The sequence below is a fragment of the Ambystoma mexicanum genome, chromosome 5p (genome assembly GCF_040938575.1).
Source record: "Ambystoma mexicanum isolate Mex_15411 chromosome 5p, UKY_AmexF1_1, whole genome shotgun sequence".
NCBI classification, from domain to species: domain Eukaryota; kingdom Metazoa; phylum Chordata; class Amphibia; order Caudata; family Ambystomatidae; genus Ambystoma; species Ambystoma mexicanum.
In genome coordinates this window covers 852,351,032-852,358,573 of record NC_090930.1, presented here as the reverse complement: position 1 = coordinate 852,358,573, position 7,542 = coordinate 852,351,032, and positions in this window count along the sequence as shown.

Genomic DNA, 7,542 nt, shown 5'->3' with positions numbered 1-7,542 from the left:
GAGCACTCCATGGTATCGATTTGGTGCACTTGGTCTGTCTAGGGTTGGACTGCTTGGCAATTTGCTTCCACCCGCCTTGGGACCGTGTCAAGGGTGTGCTTCCCTCGGGGAGGACCCCCTTATGTGGGCAGCTCTAGAGTGAAGGCGGAGCAGCCCGGCAACTCCCCAGTGGTCAGATCAGATGGGATCTCCTCGCAAGCCACGACGCGGCCCCTCCTCTACCAAGCACGTTTCTCCAGCAGTTCGGAACACACGTTGGCTGCTGACCGCCTCTGTCGCCATACCAGTGGCAGTGTGCTGGCAAACCCCCCTACCGGTTCAAGTTGTGCCTGGCCTCTCCCTCCCACCCACCCTGTGGCATGGCTGAGCAGGCCCGGCCGCCGGCGCCCGCGGGACCAACCTGTCCACCCGACCCGCACACGTCTAGGGATGCTTTTTGGCGCTCGGGTCCTGCAGACAGCCCCGAGGGTGCGAAGGTTGGCTCCGAGGCAGTCTCGCGGCTCCCCCCGTTGCCACCCTCCAGCAGGTGCGGCTACCTCATTGATCCTGCCAATAGCATATGCGTGTCTCAAAGATTAAGCCATGCACGTGTAAGTACAAACGACTGGTACAGTGGAACTGCAAATGGCTCATTAAATCAGTTATGGTTCCATTCATCGCGCCATCTGTTACTTGGATAACTGGTAATTCTAGAGCTAATACATGCCGACGAGCGCGTACCTCCCGGGATGCATGCATTTATCAGACCAAGACCAATCCGGGCTCACTTGGCTGCTTTGGTGACTCTAAATAACTTCAGGCCGATCGCACATCCATGTGGCCGCGACGATGCATTCAGATCAACTTTCGATGGTACTTTGGTGACCACGGGCAATGGGAATAAGGGTTTGATTCTGGAGAGGGAGCCTGAGAAACGGCTACCACATCAAGGAATGCAGCAGCGCCGAAATTCCCCAATCCCAACTCCGGGAGTTAGTGACAAAAAATAACAGTACCGGACTCTTTCGAGGCACTGTAATTGGAATGAGTACAATTTTTAAATCCTTTAATGAGTACCCATTGGAGGGCAAGTCGGGTGCCAGCAACTGCGGTAATTCCAGCTCCAATAACATATATTAAAGTTGCTGCAGTTAAAAAGCTTGTAGTTGGATTTGGGGATTGAGCTGGCGGTCCGCCGTGAGGCGAGCTACCACTGCCTGTCCCAGCCCCTGCCTGAGTGTCCTGGGGGTCTGAAGCGTTTACTTTGAAAAAAGTACAGTGTTCAAAGCAGGCTGGTCGCCTGAATACTTAAGCTAGGAATAATGGAATAGGACACAGGCTCTATTTTGTTGTTTTTCGGAACTGGGGCCGTGATTAAGAGGGACAGCCGGGGGCATTCGTATTGTGCCGCTAGAGGTGACATTCTTGGACCAGCGCAAGACAAACCAAAGTGAAAGCATTAGCCAATAATGTTTTCATCAATCTACTGTTGTTTTTGGTTGTTGGTCTTCAGGTCTGCCACTCTGCCAAATTCCCCTAGGAGTGCTGTTAACCTCCCGAGGGAAGTGTCCATGTCTGTTAGCATGACTAGGAGGTCGTCGGCAAAGGCCATTGCCTTATGGTCTTTCCCACCGAATGTAATCCCTTTTATTCCCCTCTCGTTGTCTAATTCTAGCTAGGAAGGGTTCGAGAAAGTTTGCGTACAGGAATGGTGACATGGGCAGCCCTGATTAGTACCCCTAGTGATCCTTATCGCCTGGGAGACATGCCTATTGTTAGCCAGTCTGATAAGTGGTGCTCCATAGTTGACCTTGACTAGGTGGACAAGGCCCGGGCCAAACCCCATAACCACCATGGTAGCAAACAAGAATGACCATTTAAAATGCCTTCTCTGCATCTAGTGCTAACACTCCCTGCCCTCAGGACTGCCCTGTTTGGCTTCTCTATCAGGTGGGATATTCGCCTAATGTTGTCAAATGTTTGTCACCCCTTGACAAAGCCTGCTTGATCCCGGTGGATCAGGTCAGTGATTACTTTATCCATTCTAGATGTCAGAATTTTTTGTAAAGATTTTGGCATCAAGGTTTATTAGGGCAGTAGGGCGGTAGGAGCTACAGAGGGTTTGTTTCTTGTTTGGCTTAGGGAAGAGTATTACCTTGGCCTCCTCCATGGACTGGGAGATGTGGCCCGTATCGGAGAAGGAGTTGAACAGGGATGTCATTAACGGGACTAATGTGGTATGGAATGCTTTATAGAATGTGGCGGGATACCCGTCCGGGCCTGGGGCTTTATTTGGTTGTAGCGATTGGATCGCTGCACGCACCTCGTCTTAGGTAATCGTCCCTTCTAAAGCGTCATGCTGACTCTGTTCTAATCTTTTTAGCCAGCAACATTTTAAGAAGGCCTTTTGGAGGTCACTCTCCGGTGCCTCCGCAGAGTAGAGGCTTGTATAGAACTGTGTGAACGCCTGAAGGATCTCTTCTATACGCGTGGTTTCCTGTTCCTCCACCATCTGAATGTGGTGTATTGTACCTGCCACCTCCTTCTGCTTAACCTACCTGGCTAAGAGCCGGCCTGTCTTGTTTGCCTGGAGGTAATACTTCTGCCTCAAGAATCGGAGCGATTTTACTGCTTGTTTAGCTAGAAGGATATTGATTTGCCCTTTGATATGCCTATACTCCCTCCTGATCATTACCCCCACTATCGGTCTCCATTACCCCTGTTCTAGGTCCACCTGAAGGGCCTTCTGTTTGGCTCGAGATGCCTGCTTTGCTATGAGCATCCTCCAGATGGTTGCCTTAAAGGCGTCCCATACTACATGTTCCTGCACCTCCGGGGTCTTATTTTCCCCAAAGAAGTTGCGGATGGACTTTGTGTATCTCGTCGCAAATTACTGCATCTCTCAGCAGATGTCGGGGGAACCGCCACTTCAAGAGGTCCCCCCCTCCCATTGGATTTGTAGCTGCAGGGGAGTGTGGTCGGGCAAGGCTATGGTTTCCCTTTCTATGATCCGTACTTGGCAAAGCATTGTCTCCGAAAACCAATATGTAATCAATTCTTGAGAATGTTCGGTGCACATGTGAGTAGTAAGTATACCCCTTGGAGTCCCCTTTTAGTTCATGCCATGTATCTGCTAATGCCATTCTGTTATGCTAGCCTGTAGTTTACTAGATGGGCCTTTCGATGTGGGTGTCCTGTCTGCGCTTCTGTCCGTGGATGGGTGCCACGCCAAGTTAAAATCCCGTCAGTATTAGCTGGCTCGTTGTTAACTGGTTTAGCTTCTCCAAAACCCCCTGCAAGTATTCGTCCTGCCCTGAGTTGGGGGCGTACACTGTGGCGATTGTGAGAGGCCACCCCCCATTGTAGCTGGACGAAGAGGAATCTACCTTCCTTGTCGGCTTTTGTGCCTATTATTTCGACGTCAGGTAGGTGTCTAAACGCTATGAGGACCCCTCAAGCTTTGCTCTTGTCGTTGGCCTGCAGAACCTGGGGTTATCCTCAACTTCATTCTGTATCTGTCTTGCTTACGGATATCGGTCCCCTGGAGCGTCACAATGTCGGGCTTGGTATCCTGGAGGAGGTTCTCCAGTTCCTGTCTCTTTAGTCGGTGTGTTTAGTCCTCTAACATTGAGTTTTAGTATTTGGATCCCTACTCATACCCCGTTACGTCCTGAGAGTAACCATGTCGAAACAATCCCCCTCCGGCTGGACTCGGCTCAACTTCCCCAGGCCGTAACATCGCCCCCTCCGGCTGGACTGGGCTCAACTTCCCCAAGCAGTAACATCGTCATAGGTTGCTGGATCTCGTTCCCATCCCAGAGAATAACTGTGCGGGGAGAGCCACTCCTCTGCTCTCCCTTGTTTCCAAGATCCTTCACCCCACCAGCCCCCCGTCTCCCAGAGCCGACCCTTAGGTTGACATTCCCTGTGTAACCCCACCGGGTCTTAACCCTTGTCTCGTGATTCCCCCCCCCCTGCTGCTGTTAAGTGGACAGCCTATTCAGCCTGGGGCTTCGGTTGCTATCCCCCCCCCCGGACCCTGCAATTGTTTGTGTCTTGTCTCTGACCTCTCTGCTCTTCTCCACTCCCATGGCTTCTCTTGGTGGCTTTCATGTTCTGGCCTCCTATTAGGTCCTCCCCCTATATCCCCTTCTTCTTCAATATTCAGGATCTTGGGTCCCTCATCCAACGTAGTGGTAGTGATGTGGTGTTGGCACCCTTCCCACTTGAAGACCATTCCAAAGGGGAATGTCCACCTGGATCTTATCTGGGCTTTGGTAAGGGCTTTGGTCACCGGGCCCATTTGCCTCCTCATTGTTAGTATGGATTTGGCCAGGTCTTGGAAAAGTTCTGACAGCGCTGTTCACTTTTATCAAGGTTGCTTTCCTTGCCGCTTGGAGGATCTATTTGTTTCGGTCGTATCGCTGTAAAGCCATCGCCACTTCTCTTGGCCTGGCCCCGCGTCCTTCTCGCTGCGGACCTTCTATCTGAGAATTTCTCCCCCAGCCAAGTCCAGCAAATCTTTGAACACGTGCTGCATTGTTTCCCTGAGGTCGGCATCGCTCACACTTTCTGGCAGCCCCTTCACCCTGATGTTGGACCTTCCCGAGCGGTTCTCCAAGTCCTTGGCTTGGAGATCCAGGTTGTGTCGCTACCGCCTGCTGCTTCGCTAATACATCTATCTTCCGGGTGTTTTAAGTGAGTTCTTGAATGGCGTTTTCATTTGTGTCAATTCAACTATCGCCTTTGATTTCCTGCAGGGATTGTGCAAGTTCTGAGCGTATTAGGCTTAATTGTGTCTGAAGGGTAGCAGTCATTTGGTCACTGAATACCTTAAAGCACTGTTGCAGCCCCTTGCTCGTGACCTCTTGCCCCTGTGGCAGCATCGGGGGTTCCTCCGACTGCTGCCTCTCTGTCACCGATGGATCCTCTTCCTCTGGGGCTTCCCCCTCATTTCTCCATAGCTTTTGGAGGGTCCCTTCTGTTTTCTTGAGATCTTGGCCCTTGAGGGCCCTTTTTTGGCCTCCTTGGCCTTGTTGCGCAACATTGGGCCTCATTACGACCCTGGCGGAAATCGCGGTGCTAAATGCACCGCGGAGCACGGCGGAAAGCTGCCGATAGCGCCATGGGGGTTGGCGGATTTTCCGCCCCATGCCGACCTTGGCGGGGCGGTAAATCCCCATTCCCCATTTTACCCTTCCCCATTCCCATTTTTGCCCCATAGGGTATAATGGGAGTGGGGAAGGCGTTAATTGCGCCACCGTAAAATACGGTGGCGTAATTAACATCAAGGTCCCGTAGCGCCATGGATTTCTCCGCCCGGAAAAACCAGGCGGAAAACGTTCCTTGGCGCTACGGGAACTCGTAGTAGGGCGGACGGGTCCGCCGCGAATAACGCTGGGGTAAACCCACTCCGCCAGGGTCGTAATGAGGCCCATTGTCTGGTGATGGCGAGTGCCTGCCTGCACCTTACTGTAGGGGGCATCTTCCCAGGCCTCTGAGGTTCCTCTTGACCCCGGGGTATTGGCCAGTTGTTCTGTAGGAAGGGGATGCTTTTCTCTCCCTCCTGTGCGCAGCGGGGGTCTAGCTCCCCTTTAGAGCCTGGGTTGGTTGCCCCCTGGGAGCCGTGGGGCTAGTACGCTCAAAGGTGAAAGTGGTTATGGTCGCAGTGTCACACTGGCCTGGAGATAAGGAGCTTCTTGAATTTCTTCCCGGGGGGAGGGGCCCGTGTTCCCACCACTCCTGAGCCTCTAAGTATGCTCTTGAACCCATAGGGGTTCCTTCTCGGTTAATCTTGTATGGCAGGGTTAGTTTTCATAAGGGTGGGTGGTGGAGCGAAGCAGCGCTCTCCTGCAGAGTCAAATGCTGAGGGTTGGGGGCATGCGCCGTCCCCACCCCTCGCCCCCGGATTCCTTCCCTGGCCGTTAGCGGGGGGGATGCTGCAGGAGACTTAGTGCTGTCACCCTTCTATTACTGCAGTTTGCCTCTGATGTTGTTGAATAGTATGGGACCTTTGCCGGGGTCCGGGTATGCTGCGGGTCTCCTGCCGTAGGGGGGTGCCCTCCCAAGTGTAGGTTATGGTGCGCTGGGGCAGATGCTTTCATAAACCTCCATGTCTGTTGTTTGGGAGGGGAGCGTCTTGCGTGTGCCTGCTTCATGGCTGCCAACTCCCTTAATTATGCCTACTTACCCTGCTGGATCGCATCACAGCTCATGGGGGCCCTGCAGCGCGTGGTTCGTGGAGGCCCTGCGCTGCATGGAGCCGGGCTTGCTGTATGGGGCAGAGGCACGCGTTCAATTTCAGGGCAATACTACCCTCTCCCTCTCATTTGTAGCTGGGTGTCCGGGCTGTGCCGGCTCTGCTCTATTGCCAGAGGATCTTCGGTGGTCCGTTCACACTCCCCAGTCTCGCCTATGTTGCCTTGGCTGAATGGGCACCCTGTGTCTTCTGCACCACCCGCGTGGGTTCTCTGATCTCCTCCGGCTCGAGTGCCAGTCCCCACACAGGCATCACTGCTGGCAGTCTCAGGTCCACTAACTCTGCCCCCAAATGCTCCAGTTGGAGTTTTCCTGGGGACTGCTTGCTCCACGGGTCGTCCCATTTGCTTTTGCTGCCCTGGGGTCTTGTAACGCCGCTTATTGCTCCTTTTTCAGATGGCTGGGGAGAAGCTTTTTGAAGCCTTCGCCTGGCCTGTCTTGAGTAATCTTTCTTCCACACTTCTCAATCCATTTTTCATCCAGGATGTGGCACAGAGGGGGTGATGGTCTCCATCATTGTTGATGCCGCTTGGCTGCACAACTCTGGCAGCGTCGGTGCTTATTACTTGACTTATCTGCCGCCTTTGATACCGTTGACCATGCCGCCTTGCTCGTCTGGGCCGGCCTTTCTGGTGCCGTTCTTTCATGGTTTTCTTTGTTTCTCTCTAATCGAACAGTCAATTTCCATCCCTTCCATCCCCCCTTTTCACTCTCTACCGTCTGCCTTGAGATGTGGATTCCCTCAGGTTTCCTCCATCTTCCAGGTTTTGTTTAACATGTACATGTAACCTCTTACCAAGCTTATCTGCTCTCACGGCTCCCACTGTTTTTCTTAACAGATCCTGGTCTGTTTAGATCTTTCTCTTGTCGAGACAGCGACCAGATTTAGGTCCTGTCTCGAAGCTGTGGGTGCATGGATGTGTAATAGCTGGTTCAAGGGGAAAAAATGAGGTGTTGGTGGTGGGCCCTTCTTCCTCTACTGCCTTTTGGACCCCCTCTTTTTGGCCATCTTTAGGGGTAAATATGTCATCTGACATTCCGCAGACAGAAAAGCTAAATCCAGTATGTCAAAGGGGCCATCTTCAACTGAAAACCCCATAGTAAGGTTCTTTGTTTACTCCTTTCTCAGTTACGTGCCCCTGTGGTGTGCTTATTTGTTATGTCCTCCATGGAACGCTGCAACACCCCATTTCTGGCACAAACTGGCTACTTCTTATAGCACCTTCAGGTCCTGCAGAACTCTGCAGCGAGAGTAGCCACTTACAAACCCAGTTGTGCTCACATTACTCCATGTGTGCACCATCT